This window comes from Haliotis asinina, chromosome 9 (genome assembly GCF_037392515.1).
Source record: "Haliotis asinina isolate JCU_RB_2024 chromosome 9, JCU_Hal_asi_v2, whole genome shotgun sequence".
NCBI lineage: Eukaryota > Metazoa > Mollusca > Gastropoda > Lepetellida > Haliotidae > Haliotis > Haliotis asinina.
In genome coordinates, this window is record NC_090288.1 from 38,182,108 (window position 1) to 38,208,371 (window position 26,264).

At 42.0% G+C, this 26,264-nt stretch overlaps 2 pseudogenes; both read left to right on the forward strand.

The window, feature by feature from the left end:
• Positions 1-1,820: 1,820 nt before the first annotated feature.
• LOC137295850 (lysosomal alpha-glucosidase pseudogene) lies at positions 1,821-5,511 on the forward strand (annotated as a pseudogene).
• A 4,179-nt stretch (positions 5,512-9,690) lies between these two features.
• On the forward strand, positions 9,691-13,025 carry LOC137295849 (lysosomal alpha-glucosidase pseudogene; annotated as a pseudogene).
• The last annotated feature ends 13,239 nt before the right edge of the window (positions 13,026-26,264 follow it).

The following is a 26,264-nucleotide window of genomic DNA, read 5'->3' on the forward strand; positions in this document are numbered from 1 at the left end:
ACTTCGTTTGAGTAAAAACAAAAGATCATCAAATGCAAACTGCATTACGTCTGTTGTGTTCTCCAGAATTGCCCAGGACGGTGGGGTAGTTTAGTGGGTAAAGCGTTCGCTCGTCGCGCCGAAAACCCCAGCTCGAGTCCCCACATGTGTGAAGCCTATTTCTGGTGGTGTCCCAAAGCCTTGATATTGCTGGAATATTGCTAAAAGCGGCGTAAAATCAAACTCATTTACTCCTGACGTCCCCTGACTTAACCTGCTAACTTTCAGCGTAAGGAAAGCAACAAGGTGTTGTTTGTAACCATGCATAGGCAATTATACCGTCTTGGTTATTGAACCTAACCTCGTGCTAAATGCCTGTTATCAAACAACGACCATGTCTGCACGACACCATGAGGCTAATCTATACTCACTGGTCTGTTATATACAGCTGATATCTGAGTCCAAGACAGATGGTCCTTCTGTTAAATCTTTCAGCTTGAAGAGTTAATAGACTAAAGTTTATCATACATTCTCGTTATTCACTGTTTGGATTAACACGCTATTGTCAGTATAGAGGTATTTACTATTTTAAGTATGGATATTATGATTCTTCATGTGTAGAGATAATAATTACCCACGAGTATTGTTGCATCAATTAGTGATGACAATATAGGTATTTACTAGTCACAGCTACAAAGGTTTTATCGTGAGGTAATGGTTCGATCATAAAATAGTTTAGAGTGAGTGAGTGAGTTAATATTTAACGTCACGTCGGCAATATCTCAGCCATATCGTGACGAGAAATGGTTTAGAAAGTGGTCAATTGTTATATTGGGGATTACACTTTCTTAGTAAAGTACAAATTCTAGTACTGTTTTGAGTTGAGTCCCATCCGGGATTCGAACTCGCACCCTCAGAGTCAGGCACCTAATCGCTAGCACACAATCCGAAATAGAACATATATTACAGGTAATAGGTCGCCGGTGTAAGCAGGCATACCTAACACTGACGTGAAACATGCCACAAGTACGCGTTGTGACTCGCTGATCAGCGTTTCGTTCCAGCTTTGTTTCGCTTAGGTTTGTAAGCGTAATATGGTTACGGCGTTGAACGTTCATTTTTTGGTTTTATACCAAACTGAATGAGGCCAAATAAATGTGTCTGTGGTTTGGCACGAACGATGGTGTGTAGCTGGAAATCTCTCTGATTTGCTGTATCTATACCCCAAGGCTTGTGAATCTCTGGTCGGGATAAACGAGATGGACTTATACGAATGTGTCCTTGGGTGGATGAACGTGTTTGGCAGCTTGACTTTTGAGAGTTTCTATTACTTCAATCAAAGAAGCACGACTATGTGATCTCATCTTAGGCAAGCGAGCTTGTTAACAATTGCCTCAGTCCACCCCGCTGAAAACTGGGTACCTGGTATGGTACGATGGTAGTCTGCATTCAAACCTCGGGAACCTGATAATAGCTGACCGGTTGTATTCTCCACAAGGAGCGCTCTGTACTCTGGTATCCAGGATTAGTATGTCAGCATGCATGCATGCATGCATGCATGCACATACATACATACATACATACATACATACATACATACATACATACATACATACATACATACATACATACATACATACATACATACATACATACATACATACACGTCGTACTGCAACTCCAGTAGATCAAGTCACAACAATAACCAATAGATCCTGGCGTATATTATCCGGTCAGGTCAGAGATGTTCGGAGTATCTGTTGGTGAACAAGACATTTGCATATCAGACGTCACCTGATTGATAACGCTCGTATGATAATACACTACTGCAAACTGTGACTACTGTCTTGTCTGTATTACATTGTTGTTGATCACTTCAGTACACTGATATATACAGAGATGGGAGGGAAAGAGGATGAGATGATCGTTTTTCTTCCCGAATCTCGACGGAGACTGAGATTGACGTCACGGGGACTTGCCCTGGATGTCGTCCTCCTTTCGCTGACATTTTCCTTGTTTGCTCTTGGAACATTCTCCATCATAAACCCGACACAGTTTCAAAACTTCCTGAGCTATTTCCACTGTGGATCGAAACCGTCGAGTCAGAACACTACTGTTCCGAACCTGCACGTGAATGCCCCTCAGTGTGACGTCACATTCGACTCGGATCGCTTTGACTGTTGGCCGGAGGAAAAAGGCGTGGTTCAGCAGACATGTGAGGCTCGAGGGTGCTGCTGGGATACGAATGTTGGTCAAGGGATACCAATATGTTTCTACCCTCGGATCTACAACAACTCCTACAGAGTCATATCCTCTCAGCAGTTGACACACGGAATGGAAGCTGTGCTCCAAAGGTCCACACAGTCCCCCTACCCGGGAGATGTAATGGAGCTCAAACTGGAAGTTACGTATGAAACCAATGAACGACTCCGCTTTAAAATATATGATCCCCACAATAAAAGGTATGAAGTTCCTATCGATCTCCATAAAGGGAAAGTAATGGCTAGCAAACCGGACTATCAGGTCAGTTTATCAGTTGAGCAGTTTGCAATCACTATCAGACGGAACTCGACAGGGGAAATCATGTTCGACTCTTCAGGAGTATCTCCTCTAATATTTGCTGATCAGTATATCCAGATCGGAACCCAACTGGCTACCAGCAATGTGTATGGACTAGGTGAACATCGGTCAAGTCTCAAACTGGACACGGACTGGACAAAGATCACCTTTTGGGCTCGGGATCAACCACCCACACTGGAAGAGAACCTCTATGGTTCCCATCCCTTCTTCATGAACCTGGATGGAAAGAACAATGCTCACGGTGTATTCCTCTTAAACAGTAATGCCATGGAGGTGGACATTCAACCCTCATACGGATCTTCTGCTCTCACCTATAGAAGTATAGGGGGCATCCTGGACTTCTATGTCTTCCTCGGACCGACTCCGGACGCTGTTGTCCGACAGTATGTCAGTCTTATTGGGAAACCGTTCTTTCCTCCATTTTGGTCCTTCGGCTTCCATTTGTGCAAGTATGGCTACATGTCTTCAGGTGAAGTGAAAATGGTCATTGATAGGAACCGGGCAGCAAACATTCCTTATGATGTCCAATGGAATGATATAGACTACATGTCCTCTCATCTTGATTGGACGTATGACAATGAATCTTATGCAGGATTGCCAGACATAGTCGAGGACTTGCATCAGCATGACCAAAAGTATGTCATCATAGTGGACCCTGGTATTAGCAGTGTTCAGACACCTGGAAGCTACCCTCCCTATGATGAAGGCGTGAAAGATGATATCTTCGTTAAAGCACACGATGGAAGCAATTTGCAGGGTAAAGTGTGGCCAGGTCAAACCGTGTTCCCTGATTTCTTAAACCCAAATGCAACAGACTGGTGGTACAGACAGGCGAAGAGATATCATGATGCTGTGCCTTTTGACGGTCTTTGGACAGACATGAATGAACCTTCTAATTTTGTGGACGGATCAATATCAGGATGTACGAATAGCTCCCTGGACAATCCTCCTTTTATTCCACCAGTCATAGATGGATTTTCACTATTTTCCAAAACACTCTGTCCTTCGGCACAACAGTATATCTCGTCACATTACAATGTCCACAGCATGTATGGATACAGTGAAGCAAAAGCATCGATGAGTGTCCTAAATCAACTGAAGTCTGAGAGGAGCATAGTGATATCTCGCTCCACCTTCCCAAGCTCTGGACAATATGGAGGACACTGGCTTGGCGATAACAGATCTGGATGGAAAGACCTCTATTATTCCATTCCTGGTATTATCAACTTTCAGATGTTCGGTATTCCGTTTGTTGGAGCTGACATTTGTGGTTTTGGTGGAGGTACAACACCAGAGCTATGCACCCGATGGATGCAGTTAGGAGCGTTTTATCCCTTCATGAGGAACCACGATGCACTAGGACAGAAGGACCAAGATCCAGGATCATTTGATTCAGTGACACAGAGTTACATGAGGTCAGTTCTTCAGACGAGGTACCGCCTTTTGCCTTATCTGTACAGTCTGTTCTTCAGGAACCACATTCAGGGAACGCCTGTTATCAGGCCTTTGTTTTTCCAGTATCCGGGGGAAGCTCCAGAAGTCGACAAACAGTTCATGTGGGGGACCTCCCTTCTCATATCTCCTGTCTTGGAAGAAGGAGCTACGTTTGTGTCAGCGTATTTCCCATCTGACGTTTGGTACGACTTCTACAATGGTTCTCGACTCGCTACCGTCGGTGAAAGTGTTCGTCTCGATGCTCCCTTGTCAAAGATCAACCTGCACGTTCGAGGAGGGTCGGTCTTTCCTACCAAACCTGCTTCCCTGACGACTGCAGCTCTCCGAATTCAGAGCTTCTCACTTTTAGTTGCATTAACAGATGCCGGTTCTGCCGAAGGAGAAGTGTACTGGGACGATGGCAAATCTTTAGATTCTGTGGAGAAGGAGAAATACAATCTGGTGTCTTTCTCTGTGTCAGGGAAGATTCTCGAGAGTACAGTTTTGGTTGACAGCTATGACGTGGCTTCGGAAATGGAGCTGGATGGAATCACAATATTTGGAGTCGGCGAGATGCCACAACAAGTCCTGGTAAACAATGTTGCTGTTACACCACTCTATGATGTCAAAAACCATGTGTTGAAATTAAGTGGCTTGTTTGTAAACCTTCTTCAGCCACTGAGGGTGGTGTGGTAACAAGGATAACAAAAGGTAACTGCCAGAAAGGTCCACCATGGATCAGTAGGCAGTGATTAGTAAATGTGCATGTAATTCGTAAGCAAGAATCGGCTTAAGGTTTATCCTGTCATTTGACAGTGAGTGGACAATGAGTGGATAATGATTGGTCATGTGCGTAGTGATCAGATAAGGCTGCATAAAAATATGAAATGTTTCTCGGGCACATTTCTTCTCAAAAGGGACAAGGGTGGTTGGACTTTATCTTTATTTTTTTCAGAAAAAAGTGAAAAGGGAGAAATACATTTTTTATTTGTTTCTCTCAGGTATACAACTTGGGAAGTTTAGAACGTGTTAATGAGGTGTAGATTCAGTAACACTCGTTCTTACAGACCCTTATTCCTATAGTGGACAAATGGACGATTGTGAAAATAAAAAATAAAAAATATTATTTTTCAAGAGGCAAATGAAAGTGACGAACCGATGCCCGAGAAACATTTCACTTTTTTATTTAGCCTAACCTTTTCACACGTATACAACATTATCTCTCATTGAAGCCTAATTAAGCTGGGCAGTAAATGTCTGTTATATCCATTTGTGATCCCCTTGAAAATATTCAAAACCTTTTTTTCGAATCTATTAACTGATTTGTAGCCATGCGTAAAATACTATTGAAAAGAAACATCCGCCTATATAATCACTATGTAATTACTGGTAAAATCAAAATTTTGCTGAATCATATCATTTAGGAATTAAGTCCATAAAATGAATAGGGTCCATTTGTTTTTGTCAAATTGTGTACAATAATATGAGTACATGTATGTTAATAAACTCCAAAATACAGATGGTCATGGATCTTTTTATTATCTCAAGTCAGAATGTGGAACGTTCGAAGTCCTGAAGTGCTACTTTTGATATAAAAAACACAGCGACATTGAAATGATAATAAATAGAGTTAATATTTGTATAGCGCCTGTTCCAACACATTGCTCAAAGATACTTAGATAAAGGCTATGTTGAACCAGGGGGTGTGTATGTGGATGTTTAAACTGCTCAGAATGTCCAACTGTTGCATAGAGGAAGACGGTTCCAGAATCAGGAACGGGTTTAACGAGCTATTTATTCACAGAGTGTCTTTTCCTGGTCATAGGAACATCAGGTGCTCTTGATAATCTGGACCTGAGATCTCTTCTTGGAGTGTAGATGGAATTCACTGATGTTCTAAGGAACTTGACTATGCAGCGATTTGAAGCAAAAGACCAGGGTCTTGAACTGTATATGTCTCATTGATAGCCAATGGAGGGCTTGTAAGAACGGGGAGATATGATCTCGACGTGGTGATTACCCGGGCACTCCCTGGAGTCTGTTGAGTGAGTGTTCCGATGCCACATACAAAATACTATTGCAGTAGTCTATGCGAGATGGGACAAACGGATTAACTAGAGCCTTGTCTTGGCTGCATCCGTGCCATTATGTTTCTTGATCAAACTGATGTTTCTTACATGGTAGAAGCATGTCCTGCATACAGCATCGATGCGTCGCTTAGATGACAAGGATGTTCAAATACCACATACCCTAGCTTGAAAACTTGGGACAACATTACAGTCCCGAAGTTTCTGTGGTGGGAATTTGGATCCAAAGATGATCAATTTTGTCTTGTCGGCGTGGGAGACGTGCGTGGGCATCCAGTACTGGATCTTCTTGACACAGTCAACATGGTCGCCTATGCATTAGCAAAAGAGAATGGGTGGAGAGGCCGGAAACCCATGTACGTCGTCGGCAAATAGATGAAATCTCAGGTTGTACTTGGTATGAGGTGAATAGTGTGGGACCTAATATTGAGCCTTGGGACACTCCATATACAAGCAACTGCTTTTGTGATTATGTTCCATATTAGAACTGGTTGCTTAGGTACTTCAGAGCATCTCCAGTAACACCGACACGAATCCTCAGGAGGGACAACACGGTGGAATGGTCGATGGTGTGTGTCAAACGTTGATAGGTCCAGCATCACATCACAGCTCCACCTTCAAATCGTTCTGGACACATATCAGAGCAGATTCCGTTCTGTGACTTGTAGGTCGATTACATTGCCTCACGTAGATTTCCAGTCTTGACATTATCTTGGAGACAACTGGCTACAAGACGCTCTAAGATCTTCTATAGAAACGTGAGGTTCGACACGGGCCTGTAGTTCTGTAGAGTATCAGATTCTAAACTAGGTTTCTTCAGGAGGGGTCTTATAAGTGCTCTTTCCAGACAGAGAAACTTCACAACAACTGAGGGACATACAATTTGTGTTAAAGTAGGTAGTCTCATCTGCTGCAAGTTTCAGACGTCATGACGGTAATGGATTCAATGAGCAGGGCTCATTTCGACATTTCAAGATCCACTTTCCTGTTTTCGTCACATGTGGCTGGTTGAAAGGACGTTAGTTTCAAATCATGGCGGGATGATTGATGATGGGAATCTCTGCAGACCTTGCCACCATCTGTGGCTTAATTCTCCTCCAGTCGGGATTTGACATTTAGGATTGTATCGCTGAAGAAAGACAAGAATATGTCAGCCAGTTTTTCTGCAGAAGTGTGGACTGGGAGGGTATTATTCTGTTTAAGAAACAGCAGATCGTTACTTGCATTGAAATATTTCTTCTGAGATTTCGCTTCGATGATGTCGGAATGTACAATTATAGACTACTTTGCTTCATCAACATGCCGATTGACGAGGTTGCGCTGAGGACTGTGTATCTGACGATCCACCAGAAGTTGTGACTGTCTCCTCTTGTGCACATACAAGAGCTGCATTCATAGTGTATTTGAAAACCTTTGGAAGACATTTCGGACAGAGGATACTGCAACGACTTGCACATGCACCCGCCGCTTGCATTTGCAATGGTTAGGAGTGAATGGACGAGCGAGTTAGTGTTTATAGTTACTCTGCAAGATTTCAACCATATCGTGACTAAAACAGGTCCTACATTCATTATTGTGACTATAATTTGATATAAATTATCATAATTGGAGACTATAAAACCTGTCAACAAAGGTGAGTATAAGAACCAGCATGTTACAGTTGATCAATTAAAACTAGTATTTAAGCAATAAAATGTGAACGTTTGTAACAGTACAATACAATACAAATATAGAAAGAGATCAGCAGCAGCCAAAGTTAGGCCACCACTGCAGTGAAGATCAATCATAGAAATATCTACATCCCTAACTTATTTTGTACAGTAGATATAAGTACATATATACCGTGAACAGGACCACTCAGATAACACACCTATACGTTGCAGTCAGTCCTTTAATGCTGGACTGAAAGTTCCGGTGTCTGTGTCATCTACAGATGGCAACTATACTGGATGTGGACCTATACTGGACTGAATGCTTCCTGGGTGCCTCATCGGGTAATATGCAACAATATGTACCTATGACATATGGATTACAAGGGTGTATTACCCCCTCATGAGTATGGGGGATTAATTATTATATGAAACGGCCAATTAACCTTTATGATGTGAAGTATTAGATATACAGAGGAAAGGATGCATGTTGTCTAAACATTGTTTTGTGTGGTTTTGCAAAATTTGCAAAAGTGGCACTATCTTTTTTTAAATAAATGTGACCAAACGTGCCTGAGGTTCAAAGCGTAATAACTGAGATACGGCGTGGTGATGGGCAGGTCAAGGTCCCGTTGAACTGGTCTATATCTGACAGACAGATCAATCTCGGACCAGATTATATCAGATGAAGTGATAAAGAAGAACGGCTCTTGTTATTCAACTGCATGTATAACGACTCGGCACACGTTACTTGATGTACTGTGATACATGAAACAATGTACCTGTCAGAAAAACAAAACAAAGCTATAAAAATAAATGAATAGATAAATTTTAAAAAAATAAAAAAATAAAACCTCCAAAACACGTGTGACACGTGTCTAAAATAAAGCTCATTGAAAGCGATGTGTGTTTTTCAAAAACAAAGTTCAAAGTTTAAAAACGTATATTTGGCTTGGGGTGTCATGTACATTGCATATGTAACACCCCCATCCCCTAGCCAAAAATTATGAATGGTCCCTAAATGTCATTATTTCACATTTGCGCTCCATAGTCAGCTGTGCCTCAGGAAATACGGAATTTACAAGGGTCTTACAATTCCGTACACTCTTTCAAAACACCGTGTAACTAATAATATCGCCAGGGAAACCACTATCACGTATCTTATTGTACACAACCAATAGTATCTTTGCATAATGTCTACACTAAAACTCGAATTTTGATGACTCAGTCTCAATTTCAAAGTAAGGACCGCTGTAAATTCCTTACTTCTTTTTAAGCAATAACCTTGGAGTTTCGTCGAACATTTGATAACTCGAATTATTCTTGTAGGTGAGTGAGTGAGTTTAGTTTTACACCGCACTCAGCAATATTCCAGCTATATGGCGGCGGGTTTGTAAATAATCGAGTCTGGACCAGACAATCCAGTAATCAACAACATGAGCATCGATCTGCGCAATTAAGAACCGATGACATGTGTCAACCAAGTCAGCGAACCTGACCACTCGATCCCGTTAGTCGCCTCTTACGACAAGCATAGTCGCCTTTTGTGGCAAGCATGGGTTGCTGAAGGCCTGTTCTACCCTGGGACCTTCATGGGTCTATTCACAGGGTTCGGGTTAGACTTTTGGCCTTCTGTAACCCACGTTTGTCGCGCGAAGCGACAAATAAGATCGGGTGGTCAGGCTCGCTGACTTGGTTGATTGGTTTCATCGGTTCACGATTGCACAGATCGATGCTCATGCTGTTGATGACTCGATTATTAACAGATCGCCGCCATATAGCTGGAATATTCCTGAGTGTGGCATAAAACTAACCTCACTCATTCTTCAACGTTTACCTAACGGTGTTTCACTGTAAGTGTATGTAGTGTTGTGTTGTGGGACACTGCAGGTTTTCCGATGATGATAAAGCGACTTTGATATCAGACGTCACCTGATTGATAATGCTCGTATGATAATACACTACTGCAAACTGTGACTACTGTCTTGTCTGTATTACATTGTTGTTGATCACTTCAGTACACTGATATATACAGAGATGGGAGGGAAAGAGGACGAGATGATCGTTTTTCTTCCCGAATCTCGACGGAGACTGAGATTGACGTCACGGGGACTTGCCCTGGATGTCGTCCTCCTTTCGCTGACATTTTCCTTGTTTGCTCTTGGAACATTCTCCATTATAAACCCGACACAGTTTCAAAACTTCCTGAGCTATTTCCACTGTGGATCGAAACCGCCGAGTCAGAACACTACTGTTCCGAACCTGCACGTGAGTGCCCCTCAGTGTGACGTCACATTCGACTCGGATCGCTTTGACTGTTGGCCGGAGGAAAAGGGCGTGGTTCAGCAGACATGTGAGGCTCGAGGGTGCTGCTGGGATACGAATGTTGATCAAGGGATACCAATATGTTTCTATCCTCGGATCTACAACAACTCCTACAGAGTCATATCCTCTCAGCAGTTGACACACGGAATGGAAGCTGTGCTCCAAAGGTCCACACAGTCCCCCTACCCGGGAGATGTAATGGAGCTCAAACTGGAAGTTACGTATGAAACCAATGAACGACTCCGCTTTAAAATATATGATCCCAACAATAAAAGGTATGAAGTTCCTATCGATCTCCATAAAGGGAAAGTAATGGCTAGCAAACCGGACTATCAGGTCAGTTTATCAGTTGAGCAGTTTGCAATCACTATCAGACGGAACTCGACAGGGGAAATCATGTTCGACTCTTCAGGAGTATCTCCTCTAATATTTGCTGATCAGTATATCCAGATCGGAACCCAACTGGCTACCAGCAATGTGTATGGACTAGGTGAACATCGGTCAAGTCTCAAACTGGACACGGACTGGACAAAGATCACCTTTTGGGCTCGGGATCAACCACCCACACTGGAAGAGAACCTCTATGGTTCTCATCCCTTCTTTATGAACCTGGATGGAAAGAACAATGCTCACGGTGTATTCCTCTTAAACAGTAATGCCATGGAGGTAGACATTCAACCCTCATACGGATCTTCTGCTCTCACCTATAGAAGTATAGGGGGCATCCTGGACTTCTATGTCTTCCTCGGACCGACTCCGGACGCTGTTGTCCGACAGTATGTCAGTCTTATTGGGAAACCGTTCTTTCCTCCATTTTGGTCCTTCGGCTTCCATTTGTGCAAGTGGGGCTACATGTCTTCAGCTGAAGTGAAAAAGGTTATTGACAGGAACCGGGCAGCAAACATTCCTTATGATGTCCAATGGAATGATATAGACTACATGTCCTCTCATCTTGATTGGACGTATGACAATGAATCTTATGCAGGATTGCCAGACATAGTCGAGGACTTGCATCAGCATGACCAAAAGTATGTCATCATAGTGGACCCTGGTATTAGCAGTGTTCAGACACCTGGAAGCTACCCTCCCTATGATGAAGGCGTGAAGGACGACATCTTTATTAAAGCACACGATGGAAGCATTTTGCAGGGTAAAGTGTGGCCAGGTCAAACCGTGTTCCCTGATTTCTTAAACCCAAATACAACAGACTGGTGGTACAGACAGGCGAAGCGATATTACGATGTTGTACCGTTTGATGGTCTTTGGACAGACATGAATGAACCATCGAACTTTGCGGACGGATCAATATCAGGATGTACGAATAGCTCCTTGGACAATCCTCCTTTTATTCCACCAGTTATTGACGGATCCTCACTATTTTCCAGAACACTCTGTCCTTCAGCACAGCAATATATCTCGTCACATTACAATGTCCACAGTTTGTACGGATTCAGTGAAGTAAGAGCATCGATGAGTGTCCTAAATCAACTGAAGTCTGAGAGGAGCATAGTGATATCTCGCTCCACCTTCCCAAGCTCTGGACAATATGGAGGACACTGGCTTGGCGATAACATGTCAGGGTGGCCGGACTTATATTATTCCATTCCTGGTATTATCAACTTTCAGATGTTCGGTATTCCGTTTGTTGGAGCTGACATTTGTGGTTTTGGTGGAGGTACAACACCAGAGCTATGCACCCGATGGATGCAGTTAGGAGCGTTTTACCCCTTCATGAGGAACCACGATGCACTAGGACAGAATGACCAAGATCCAGGATCATTTGATTCAGTGACACAGGGTTACATGAGGTCAGTTCTTCAGACGAGGTACCGCCTTTTGCCTTATCTGTACAGTCTGTTCTTCAGGAACCACATTCAGGGCACGCCTGTTATCAGGCCTTTGTTTTTCCAGTATCCGGGGGAAGCATCAGAAGTCGACAAACAGTTCATGTGGGGGACCTCCCTTCTCATATCTCCTGTCCTGGAAGAAGGAGCTACGTCTGTGTCAGCGTATTTCCCATCTGACGTTTGGTACGACTTCTACAATGGTTCTCGACTCGCTACCGTCGGTGAAAGTGTTCGTCTCGATGCTCCCTTGTCAAAGATCAACCTGCACGTTCGAGGAGGGTCGGTCTTTCCTACCAAACCTGCTTCCCTGACGACTGCAGCTCTCCGAATTCAGAGCTTCTCACTTTTAGTTGCATTAACAGATGACGGTTCTGCCGAAGGAGAAGTGTACTGGGACGATGGCAAATCTTTAGATTCTGTGGAGAAGGAGAAATACAATCTGGTGTCTTTCTCTGTGTCAGGGAAGATTCTCGAGAGTATAGTTTTGGTTGACAGCTATGACGTGGCTTCGGAAATGGAGCTGGATGGAATCACAATATTTGGAGTCGGCGAGATGCCACAACAAGTCCTGGTAAACAATGTTGCTGTTACACCACAGTACGATGGCAAAAACCATGTGTTGAAATTAAGTGGCTTGTCTGTAAACCTTCTTCAGCCACTGAGGGTGGTGTGGTAACAAGGATAACTGCCAGAAAAGTCCGTCATGGATCAGTAGCCCGTGGTTAGTAAACTGATGGAAATGTAATTCGTGTGCAATGTTACTGTTACACCACACTATGACGGCAAAACCCATGTCTTGAAATTAAGTATATAGCTTGTCTGTAAACCTTCTTCAGCCACTGAATGTGACGTTGCGAAAAGTTGATCTTGAAGAATGTAACCCTTTTGTTTGAAAGACTTTATCCATTAGTTTAAAGGTCTCTATGTTTTGAACTTCAAGCCTTGCTACCGGTTAGACATAATGAACCCAATGACATTAGCTGATGTTATTAGAATCACTAATAAATGTATGAAATGTCTAAATCTGATCAGTTTGGTAATTTCACAATGCTATATTTGTCCATATGATATGGTTTCCAATCTTATGATTACATATCTGTAATAAACGCATAACTGTAATGACATAACGAGTCTTCATGTGTCCTGAAAACGTCCCCAGAGAACCCTGTAATGGCACTACATCTTGAACCCGGAAGAGTGAGTGAGTTTTGTTTTACACCGCAGTAGTCCAGGTAGATGACGGCGGTCTGTAAACAATCGAGTCTGGACCAGACAATCCAGTCAACACCATGAGCAGCGATGTGTGCAATTGGGAACCAATGACATGTCATGGCATGACAGGTCAAAGAGCCTGACCACCCGATCCCGTTAATCGCGTAGTGCGACAAACGAGGTCACTTGAGGTCAGTTCTTCAGACGAGGTACCGCCTGTTTTGGTTGCTGATGATCTATTCTACTCCGGATCTTCACCGGTATGAACCCGTAAGATAAGATTATGGAGCAAATAACAATTACAAAGGCCAGCTACATCTCACTCAACAACAGCCACAGTGTACCTGTGTTTCTGAAACACTCTGAATGCTCTCTATTACATGGAAAGAGATGCTTAGACGAAAGACGAAAAGTACTGTTCATCATCATACCGATGAATAACTCTTGTATTTTGTCAGCATTTTGATATTTCAGTTGGTGCAGTTTATGAATCATGGGACAGGAAGCCTTCTTGAAACAACAAGAAACCGGGTAGACATGTTTGCTATCTTAATGAGTTAACAACTTCACCTACTGCATGGAAACAGTTGAAACAGCAACTGTGTTTTGATTTACATGACAACTCATACGTCAAACTTTGAGACATTGTCTACTGAGCAAATGTATGGGATTCGAATCCAAGAAAGAACGGCATCATTGCAAGTATTGTGGGTGTCACGTTTTGTTGAGAATAAACCTGTGTACTGAAGTGTGTTCACTGGATATGCAGGACAACGGATAAGGAGCATTTCGGCGACATATATACCTATAAAGTAGAGTATGGGATAATATAAGATTTAAAGCGTGTAATGTATGGATACAAATACCGTTGTACGTCCAATATATGTAAAGTTCAAAACCTGAAGGCCTTTTCATATTACAAATAATAAACCACACCAACAACTCGCTCACACAAACAATATGTCAGTACTCCTGCAAAATTCTCATAACACCTTGCAGTATGAAGTGTAAGTACACCCACATACCCAAAGGTTATCTGGAGCCCTGGTCTATGTGATGAAAGAAACAGTTAGTTGCAGTAACACTGTCATGTGACTGCACTTGGTCAGTGATGGTCAATACGGAAGCAGCTCAAACCCCAACAATGAACGTCCACTGAAATTATACTGAACACTGGCAGTATTGGACTTGTGGCAGTATTGGACTCGTGGTAGTATCGCACTGGGACTCGTGCCAGTTACATTTGGACACTTGACTTAATTCCCATGGACGTGCATTTTATTTCAACGAAGCGTAAATAATTTTCATGAAGTGAGTTTGGGATGGATGTTCGTAAACTTTAACAGACAAACGTGAACTCGTCTCTGATCGGCGCACACAATTACAGCTCAATTTTCCAGGCATCATTTAACTATCGATATCACATTTATGGTTCCACAATGCACAATCGGGTATGCTGCCATGTTAAAGGAGTTAACGACACTGTACATATGCTCATTAACTTGCTGCCATTCCATACATAGGGAACGAGGACTTGAACAGAAATAATGTGATTTTAGGTAAGATAATTCCTAAAAAATGTGCACATTTTAACATGGATCTTAAGAAAATTAAATTAATTTATGAAAATTATCTATACTACTCTGGATTAACATGTACGTCAACGGGAATTACGCCAACTGTCCGAATATAACTGTCACGGGTCTGTATATGGTGGCAAACACACAATCGCGTCATGACAAGGAAAATCAGCTACTTAACAAGTTAAACCGACACGCCCCCACCATTAGATACCGTGACACACAATCTGACTCAACACTGTCACTATAGTCTGGCGGGGCGGTTGGGTGTCTAGTGGTTAAAGCGTTCGCCCGTCACGCCGAAGACCCGGGTTCGATTCTCCACATGGGTACAATGTGTGAGGCCCATTTTCTGGTGTCCCCTGCCATGATGTCGCTGGAATATTGCTAAAAGCGGCGTAAAACCAAACTCACTCACTCACTCACTCATTATAGTCTGGCTAATACCTCTCAGTCATAGTCGGGCCATCGAGTGAACTGACGTAATTCCGTTCCGTGTATTATTCCAGCAGCATCACTGGGTACAAGCTGTTCCCTTCCGGGGAATCGAACTCTAAACTCTCCTGTGGACTGCATGCACACCTGATATGGGATAAAATACAGGATAGTGGGATTCCATGCTTGAGTGACGGTTGTTTAAATATGGATATCGGGAGGGTGTGGTAACTCCAACACGCATTTATGAAGGGTTATGGCATGCAAATAAGATATTTATACCACAAGATTTCAACTAGAGAGACAATCGGGAAGGAAATGAAATAGATTACATGCAAATACTGGAAAGCCACTGAGTGTACTCACAGCTGAGTTGGGTAAATCAAACACCAGTTCGTGCATCCAATGTTTGCTAAACTCATCGCCATTATCCCATTGATCGCAAACCAGCATACCGTACCCTCAAAATCAACACAAACCTATCCACCTCGGGCTCTAAGTTCTAATTAAGAGTCACAGATGCATGACTAGGCACCCCCTACACCATCATCCTCTCCTCATCCTGCCCAAACAATACATATACTGACAGAAAGGCAATATACAAATATCTTTGGAACCACCCCTTACAGGTTCAGTTTTTAAGAAGGTAGCAGAATGACAATGCTATTTTATTAGTAAAAATAGAATTAATATGACGTGTAGTGTTACCTTTTGAAAAACAGACGTGTTTGAAATTTGTCGCCATGAATCCTCGTGCATTTCCGTGATGTTCAAGAACCCAGACAGACTCCCGCCCAGAGAGCTTAATGAGAACTGATTACTAGTGGTGACCATTGACGTCAGCTTTGTAATGTAAGCTAAATAAATATACATTCGTCTCGTAGTGCAGCCATTAGATAACGTTACACATTTTAAATTCAGCCTTTAATGAAGAAGTGGAGAGATATATGTGTTACCCATTACAAGACTGTGAGAACATCCATATAAAAGTGAAGCGATTTCACCCCTGTGGGTTTGATAATTGAAGGGGCAACTATGTGGTTGTATTATGGAATACTTGTGTTTGGGGGTAAGTTGCATTCTATTTTCATATTTTATAGTCATAAATGATTCGGTAACATTGTCTCGTACCATTTTTCTTTAGGAATGGTGGAAGTAGGATAACGATCTTTGAATTCAGTCCTGCATACTCTCTTGGAAATATTAAGACCATGCAATTGTTACCTACCGTTTTGTCAATTACGACATGTAACATGTGACCTGTACATGTTACCTTGAAAAAATGTGCAAAAAGATATCTTTAGCAATGGTCTGTATCAAACGCGGTCTGGTGACACGGTGTGCATAAGGGTCTGGTTAATTGGTCCATGGTCACATGATCTGCCACATGGTCTGGTAACGTGGACTGGTAACATAGTCTGATAACGTGGACTGGTAACATAGTCTGGTAACATAGTCTGGTAACGTGGATTGGTAAGATGATGTGGCAAAAGGGCATGCATCATAGAAACTTGGTCTGGTAATAAAATCTGGTAACTTGTGTGGCAAGTCATGGTAACAAGGTATGGTAACTTAAGTACATATACGGGTAATGGAATAAGGTTGGTTCTGGCAGTATGGAAGTGTTACATGACCACTATCCGTTGATAGCTGGCAATGTGGCCACTATCCGGTAAATCATGACCTTTGGCACCTGTCTGAGTTTATCGCTCACAAAGAATCTACCTGTTCGACGTTTTTTGACATCGTTCTCCCACATCGACATAATATTAAGAAATTGCTGTTTAACATGAACTGTCACGGCAGTCAAACAGAATGAGAGTGCAATGTTCTGTCTACAGATGTTCAAAATTCGCAATGCAGTTTACCAACACACCCATGAGCGTGGGTTAGAACCTGGAACACTCCTTTATAGTATCTGCAGGTTATCCCCGGCATACCCGTGTTTGTGGGGTTTCATTCTCGGTGTTTTCTTGACCATCAAACCGAAAAAAACATTGATAAAAATGCATTCACTCATGCACCTCCTCACTGAAGTGCTTCACGTTTCACAAATGAGCATGCTCTTGCCACTTGTTTCCATCAACATATGATTTGTTAAAGTTGCTTTCAGCGTGTACAAAGGTGCTAAAACTCTTTTGAATACGAACATGTATTCCTCTTAAGGATTCTACCCAAACAACCGACGTGTTCCACGTTTGACCTGTTAGATATTTATCCCCTACTTGGATAGTAACCTTCTACACATGGGCGCCCCAACCCACGGGAATACCATATGAAGCTCGTCATTGGACCACAAAACCACTATTATGTATATCGTATATCTCTATACAGTTTATTTGTTTTCATTATACGTGGACTTGATTGATTACAGCGGCCGTGCTGCAGCCCCCTGGTGATGAGGCGGTATCTATAATCAAACGCCAGGCTCCTTGGTGGCAGGGTTTGTACAACCTCAGATCCAGCCCTCCCAGGGTACCAGACAGCAACTCAGTCGCCATTGACGCCACTGACGGAGACACTGACAACGTATACAACAGTATCAGCAACAACGGCAACTACGAGAGCACGGATGTCGACAACGTCAACAACAGAAACGAAAGTCAGGTTGACAACGTGAACAGCAGAAACGAGAGTCATGTCGACAACTTGAATAGCAGAAACGACAGTTATGTCGGCGACGTCAACAACAGAAACCACAATGACAGTGTTAACGGTGTTCACAACACGAAAAGCATCAGACCCAGCAAAAGCAATGTACGCGTTAGCAGTGCCGGACGTAGAGGAGGAAGTTCTCAGGGCACTCGCACTCGCGCTCGCACTCGGACACCTGTCCTGCGGACAAACAACGCTACACAACGCACGCCTGGCGCTAGAAAAGGTCCGAGTGCAGGATCCGTGTCCAGGACCACACCACGGACTGTCCGGCGGAGAGGATAATTGGGAGGAACATGTCAAGCAACAGCTTTCGATTGTAGTTTGAACTTTCCACAAAATTGTTTACAAAGAATGGACTTGGTCCTATCTACATGCATCATATAATAAAATTACTGGATTGTCTGGTGCATACTCGCACATACTCCACTGTTGACATGCACCTGGAATATTGATGAAAGGCAAACACATCCATGTTTATGTGAGTGGCGTTCTCCAGGATTATTTTTATTTTCAGAGTAATAAACGTACTGTTAATATTCTTTTCTGTGTATCCCTCAAAGGAAGTTATAAGTGTGATTCTTGTAGAGTGAGACGTTGCTATAATGGGCAGTTTAGGTACAGCAAGGCAGGTACGGTCGTAGAATATTCCACTTTGCTTCTCATCGCTCTTATACAGGTTTAGCTGGCCTGTTAGGTTACTGAAAAACAAGACAGGCCTTCCCAGTACAAGAGAGGTGACTATGATTTATAAAGGCAGATAACTCATGTATTCACGGATCACCGTGTAATGGTAATCATATAAACTTAGTACTACCATATTACACAGCGCAGAATTAGAATTTGGAATGGAGGAAGGACTGGAGTCAAAACTCTATCTATGGCAGTAAGTCTCCTCTGGATGAAAATCAGTTGAAACAGGCGGCACAAAATGTTCCACATCGTTACGCTGATTTGTTCAAATCAGTAAACGTCAAGACCACAACACTGTATGAAACGCAACAATAACCCTCACCTCCATCCTCACGCCTTTGGTTCCATTGATGACGCGTGACTCGACATTGTCTATGGCGTGATAGTGAGTGAGTGAGTTACGTTTTACGCCGCACTCTAGCTATAGGGCGGCGGTCAGTAAATAGTCGAGTCTGGACCATACAATCCAGCGTTCAACATAATGAGCATCGATCTGCGCAGCTGGGATCCAATGACGTGTGTCAATCAAGTCAGCTAGTCTGACCACCCGATCCCATTCGTCGTCTGGGTTACTGAAGCGTTACTGAAGATAAATTCAAATCCAAATCTCCACGGGTACGCACAAAACCAAGGAGAATTACCCTTCACCTTACTACCAATTACGTCAGTGTCAATATTCCATTTTAGTATATTAAAAGGCCATGGATAGTGGTGCACTGTGAATTGCATTTGCTTGACTCTTTACAGTTTGCATATTAAAAAACTGAACGTGCACACTGAGATGTTGATTTAGAGCAAAGAATAGGAAAATGAAATCATCTTCAGCTTCCGCACTGTTTCGACGTTTCCTGTTCGGATTGACATTTCATTTCAAACGAGTTGAGACAGGACAAGAACACGACGGGCAGGATGGTGCTGAGTATGCAGAAGGTGGTTCGTCTGTGAATGGTTAAGGCAGCAATGGCAGTGGTACACACTGGCTCCCCTGGAACTGATATTTTTGGAGCGAATGTTGTTTCTACTTAATCCCACTCACCATTCTCCTCGAACAGTTCCAGATCAACGTTTGTATTTTGCACAATGACATCTTCTGTGCGGTCACCATGGGAGACATGAATATAAAACAAACCTGCTCATCAAAGGGAAACTGTTTGATGTTCACCTTACAGCGAGTATCCTGTCTACCATTGTGGACACAAACAACAAGTCAAGTGTTATACGATGGCCTTGTCCTCTGCATCTTTCGTGTATTTCACATCCGACAGTGTGTTGTGTGAGGAAAATAATCTTTGGCGACCAATCGAAATTCAGATTCGTCTCTGGACTGTCTCCAGTTTCGTTCCATTTTAAGAAATCATCATGCCATATCATTGTTAACCACATTTTTGTGCTTAGAATTTCATGAAGCGTCATTGTGGATACTAAGCCTAAAGTCACATATATATTTGTCACACCAGTCCGCTTCATGACTGGCCTTTGGATCGTAATGTTTGGGTAGATTAGAAGTAAAATATCTATCTCATAGGACGAAATAACGAAGTTAGGCTAGCAGGAACCAAGAAGCAAAATAGCAGTTAGCTGTATTGTTATGTTCATGGCGATTGTAGGGAGTCTGTCTTCAACACTTACGAAATATTAACGTACAAGTAGAAGAATCTACTTTACCGTGCTTCAACATCAGGTCGGAGATTCAGCATCAACAGAACATCATGGCAGTAACTTCATGACCAAGTCCATAAACACAACAATGCGATACATTTGAAAGCCGTACATCAACTCTGTGTCACAAGAATATATATAACTTCGCATACAATAAGACGTCCAGTGTTACCTCCACATTAAATCTCAAAAACGTCGCTCAAAACAAATTAGAACGCCACAGTAAAAGTTCAACATTCAAGTATAGAGGCGATAATTAAGCTCCATTATGCTATTTCAAAAGTAAGATGAACTTCAAGATACATTTCACGTCAGCTCATGAGCATTATGTGGGCGTCAACACCATGTGTCTGTTTGCCTTACTTCCACACTTCGTCACAGTAGAATTACGTCGTTGCACAATCACGAATTCCCACACAATACATCATCACTGTGCTACCTCACTAACATGGCAAAGAACTGCGGTGCGAGGTCAGGTAATACCTGGAAACAAAGTCACTGACAAACATCAACCGAAGTCCACAGCTCTACTACCGGGTAGATTTTAACATTGGTTTGTACCGATTACAGAAGGATACACATATATGACAATGCATGTATTATTACTATCTGTATTGTTCGGACATATGTATCGCATTTAAGAATGGGATCCAAGTACCTTCAGTCTGTAAATAGTTCCTATATGGTATTGGTGTGGATATACTACTTTATCATGTATATGTTTACATTGTCTGTAATGATATTGTCAGAAAGGGGTTGCTTCATCGATTTTCCATTCTGCATTAAATATAAATGGTACAGACACTACTGATGTTTACGACGCACTCAACAGAACTGATAATTACCCACACGCAAATGAGCTGCTTTACATGTTTTACTGAAAGTTTTCCATAAATCTATAACAACATTTTCTGCAAAGGTTGCAGGGTATATGTTCCTCCGGGGATGTTCATGTCAACAGCCGGGCGATGATTAGTGAGTGACTTAATATTTATCGTCACATCGGTAATATGTCAGCAGTATTGTTGATGACGAGACGAGAACAGTTGATGATTATGTTATTGATCAGTAAAATTAGAAAACATAAACATGTTGACAAAGAACAGTAAACTTTCTAGTGGATCTGTGACAGTGCACAATTTATCTTTGTATTCTTCATATTTGTATATTTTTTTGTATGTATGTATTTTGTATATGTTTGCCACTTATATCTTTCTGTGAGTTCACATTCATTTTGAAGAGTTGCAATTTTGAAATGTCACATTAATAAGCCTTCATGTCATGGTTCAAACTGATGTAACGCACCTGGCAAGAATAATTAACACAGGCCATATACCATTGAACATGTCACTCTTAAAACTCAAGCTATTGTTTATTGCACTAGTAAATGTCTTAATGACACGTGGTATAGACATCCAGACCACAACTGCAATAAATCCAGTCTAATTAACCCCAAGCTAATTAGCCCCAACTACCGTTGTCACGGCCAGGTGACATCAGCTGTAGGAAGTTGTAAAACAAACCGTAATTAAGTCGGTGTAATAATCCTGTCACGGTCACGTGACTACCCTTCCAAAAATACATTTCGGCTTGTTCAATCAGTGACCAATAGTAAAAATATCTGATCTTGGTCAACCAATCAAAATGGTAATTAAAACACCGATTGCACCTTTCAGGCCAATCACAAAAGAATTCCAACATTGATCAGTAGTGTTTCGGCTATAAAAAGAGGTCAGTGATTTCTTGTCTACACACTTGACCTCACAATAAATGTTGAAACACCTCCCTGACTGATCATTGACTTACGGAATTCTACATTCTATTTAAGGATCTAAGCTGGTTACCCGGATTCTCCACCATTTGTCAACTGGTTCGTGTGGGGTAACCAGCTTAGATCCTTAAATAGAATGTAGAATTCCGTAAGTCAATTCTTTTGTGATTGGCCTGAAAGGTGCAATCGGTGTTTTAATTACCATTTTGATTGGTTGACCAAGATCAGATATTTTTACTATTGGTCACTGATTGAACAAGCCGAAATGTATTTTTGGAAGGGTAGTCACGTGACCGTGACAGGATTATTACACCGACTTAATTACGGTTTGTTTTACAACTTCCTACAGCTGATGTCACCTGGCCGTGACAACGGTAGTTGGGGCTAATTAGCTTGGGGTTAATTAGACTGGATTTATTGCAGTTGTGGTCTGGATGTCTATACCACGTGTCATTAAGACATTTACTAGTGCAATAAACAATAGCTTGAGTTTTAAGAGTGACATGTTCAATGGTATATGGCCTGTGTTAATTATTCTTGCCAGGTGCGTTACATCAGTTTGAACCATGACATGAAGGCTTATTAATGTGACATTTCAAAATTGCAACTCTTCAAAATGAATGTGAACTCACAGAAAGATATAAGTGGCAAACATATACAAAATACATACATACAAAAAAATATACAAATATGAAGAATACAAAGATAAATTGTGCACTGTCACAGATCTATTTAGAACATATATCCATTTAAAACTAGTAATTAAATCTAAAACATTTTAACTAGAAATAAGAAGACAGTGTAAAGACAGTGCTGTAGATCGCCAATATCTGAAGGTAAACCACCGCACTAGGGACCATTAGATACTTGCAAACTAACACAGCAACACTAACGGTACCCATTTTTCCTACAGGATTGTGCTCATTGATTCCAGCGATTCAACAAGTTGGTATATTCTATATTCGCCACCAATTACATTTTCAAAGATAATATAAGCGAGACATTTATCCGGACCCTGTATTAACATTTACACGACTGTTACCAAAACAAGAACATATCGAGCAGACTATAGTCATCACTGAAACTGAACCTCATAACAGTTTCCAGACGTCTGTGGTAGGGCAGGAGCTACTACAACTTTAGTGAAAGCAAATCATGTCAGTGGCGGGTGCAACCGGTGAAAATCTGGTGCTTTTTGGCACAAACCTTGCTTTATCACTGTTTTTCATTTTATTTAATTTCATTTGGCTTTTTTACGCCTGAGGACCCGTGAAGGTCCGGGGTAGAATAGGCCTTCAGCAACCCATCCGGCATAAAACTAACCTCAGTCGCTCACTTTTACATCTGAGGAGTGAGCGAGTTTACTTTAACACCACATTCAGCAATGTTCCAGCTGTATGGCAGCGGGTCTGTAAATAATCGAGTCTGACCGGACAATCCAGGGGTCAACAGCATGAGCATCGATCTGCGCAATGTGTCAACGAAGTCAGCGATTCTGACCACCCGATCCCGTTAGTCGTATCTTGCGACAAGCAAACATAGTCACCTTTTATAGCAAGCATGTGTTGCTGAATGCCTATTTTACCTCGGACCTTCGCTGGTCTTTACACCTGAGGAATCCGTCCGGGAGATAATTTAGGAGGTTTCTGAGATATATCGTCGGAATCAGTCAACCCAATGATCGACATCATGGGTATCGATCTACGCAACTGTGATTCTTTGACTCGTGTCAACCAAGTCACAGATTCTGACCACCTGATCTCGTTAGTCGCCCTTCATGACAAGCATGGCTGTCTGAAGATCTTTTCTAACCTGCGTCTGTCCTCGACACGGTTATATCATCACAGCGTTCTAGATGAAACTCTCAGACGTCGATTATACTATTATTGAAATAGCTATTTTAAACTAATTTTCGAAAAAGCAGGGCATCCTTATGCATCTTTTCAAAATATACAAACAATACAGATCATGTGGATACAGTCAAGCCGCCGAAGATGCTGGTGTAATTAGGCAACCAACGTTACCGCAATGTCATAACCCATAGCGAGGCATTTTCATCCATACCGAATCGTGTTGCAGTTGGTGTTTTTAAGCACCATGTTTCATAACAGTCTAAGGTAGTTAAAATTATGAATTATGAATGTCATTTAGATAGCTGGTAATATATTATATATCTGGGATTACACTCTCTCGGTAAAAATCCATATTCTGAACTTTTCCTGTTTAGTCCGATCCGGGATTCGAACCCGCACTCTCGGAGTAAGACACTTAATCGTACAACAATCTATACGTTACTGAGCAGGTTACATATGAGAATTGTTTCTTAAAAATCTCAAAAGGAATGCATAGTCATGGTACAAGACGCTACACTATATTTGTGAGTGAACAGGTGAGTTAACATTTAACGCCACATCGGCAATATTTCAGCAATTTAATTAATTAATATGTTATAGAAAGACATGTCTGTTATCGAAGAACAACACAGCTTCTAGTGTATAACAGATATTAAAGTAAATGTAGCATGCAATTATAATACGATATTATCAAATACAACAGTATAAATACGTTCTATGGGATGCCAACAACTGAAGGTAAATAAAGTGCGATATTCATCAGGGCATCGGATAATAATCTTTTCACTCAGTAAGTATTGAGTATAGTGCACCATGCTAATGGCGATTGATTTCACAAAATACCGTCCGTATTGGATAGTTCAGTGTAACCTCATTTGCCAACATCGAAAAGTGTTTCCCTTCAGGATGCGATAAAAGTCTCACTGCGGACCTTCCCACCCCACAAGAGTGATAATAAAACTCAGAATATACTTGTTCTATTTCCATCTCTGTAATGGCTTTCAATCTAAACATTTGGTCCTGAAAGGGCGTGTGTACCAGTGAACACACTGTGTTCTGCTCCAAATAGAATATCTATTGTGCCTTGTTTAAATTTCCCTTTCATGGGCAAGCTTGAAAAACACAAAGGAACTTCCACTTTCTTCAGGGTACCTAGTACCAACAGACTAATGATAGAACTATCCACTATTGAGGTTTGAGTCATGTGGCATCATTACATGGAGGCTTAGCTGTGCATGAGCCGGTTCGCTGTACAATATCAGTTCAATGCAGTTTGTAGATGTGTTCATTTCCACAATCATTTATCGATCGGTGATGAGTTACGATGACTATTGTAGTTGTGTATGCATCTTCTTGAAGAATAGAACCTGAGTCTTCGACGAGACGAACGGACGCCTTAACAACTAGAATATCACAATTAGCATTAAAACTAGCTTAGAAAGTTAAAACTAATATCATTATATGGACAATACAATATAAAATCAGGCTATAGATCGCCAACAACTGAAGGTAGATCACCACACTAGGGACCATGGTGACTTACAGTACCTTTGCTACCTGCATGGATGCCAGACCACGACATGGGAGACTTTTCTTTTGTTGTTATGTGATATGTACGGCTGTATTTACATGGTCTTCTGTTCTGACGAGGAAAAGACCCTTCTGGCAAACGTGACACAGAACTACGACAAAACAGTTCGACCTGTCTTCAGAACATCTGACAAGCTGATCATCAATGTCACTGTTGGTTTGATGTCAGTTGTAAGTCTGGACGAGAAGCTTGAGACTCTAAGGTGGAGGGGTTGGGTGTCTCTGTCTTGTCAAGAGAACTACCTCAGATGGAACCTTACGGCTGACTCTCCTTATGTGTTTTACCCACCTGTCACCGATATGTGGACATCCACCATGTTTCGTACAAATTCTGTCGCGGATAAAAAATGCATGACGGATAAAAAGGAAAGGGCGGTGATATCAAACACAGGTTTTGCGTTCTATACTTTCACTGGACTCACACACTGCAAAATAACATAGGGAAATTTCCGTTTGATGTTCAGATTTGTAAAATCGGTATATGCCCGTATCATTCTAAGCTGAGTGGAGAATATATAGAGGTGATGGACAAATCAGTTCTGTTGGATATATACGAAGAAAATGGAGAATGGATCCTCCTTGATACCACGCTGAAGCTAGGTGTTTCAGATCGCCCTGGATATAAGACGGACACAGCTGGGGCAACTCTGACACTGGAGACGAACTACCTTCTACATTCTCAACAACATCCTGCCCGTCGTGTTCCTGTCGTTTCTTAACATCTTCGTGTTCCTGTTGCCCGAGAAGAGTGGTGAGAAGATGTCCCTTTGTGTCTCCATCCTGTTGTCATAGGCCATGTTCCTGACCGTCACCAACGCCTACCTACCAGCGAACTCCGAGCATCTTTAGTGTCTACTCATCCTTCTTGTGTTGATCAGCACACTTATATGTCTACTCACCGTCTTCGTACTGGCA